The sequence below is a fragment of the Hipposideros armiger genome, unplaced genomic scaffold (genome assembly GCF_001890085.2).
Source record: "Hipposideros armiger isolate ML-2016 unplaced genomic scaffold, ASM189008v1 scaffold_741, whole genome shotgun sequence".
Lineage (NCBI taxonomy): Eukaryota > Metazoa > Chordata > Mammalia > Chiroptera > Hipposideridae > Hipposideros > Hipposideros armiger.
The window spans coordinates 34,101-34,465 of NW_017732091.1; positions in this window are offsets into that span (position 1 = coordinate 34,101).

A 365-nucleotide genomic window follows, 5' to 3' on the forward strand; every position below is an offset into this window, starting at 1 on the left:
ATGTGGGATCCGAACCGGGGCCCTCTGGCGTCCCAAGCCAGTTCTTAACAATCGCGCCACTCAGCCGGCCCCGAATGTTTAAATTTTTAAAAGATGGCAGTTCTCAAATTATACAGGAGTCAAGGGGAATGAGGCCTAAGAAACCACTCTGGTTTCCTCTGGAAACCCTGAAAAAAGCATTTCAGTGGTAGAAGTCAGACTACAAAGGGACCAGTTTAGTCAACAGAGAAAGTGGTGTTATTTATTCTCTTACGAAATTTGATAGGAAAGAAAACATGTGGTGATAGCATGAGAAGGTATTAAGATTTTTAAAAATGTAATACTGCAACTTTAAGAAATATCTTAAATGAGTCTGCAGTAGTTCT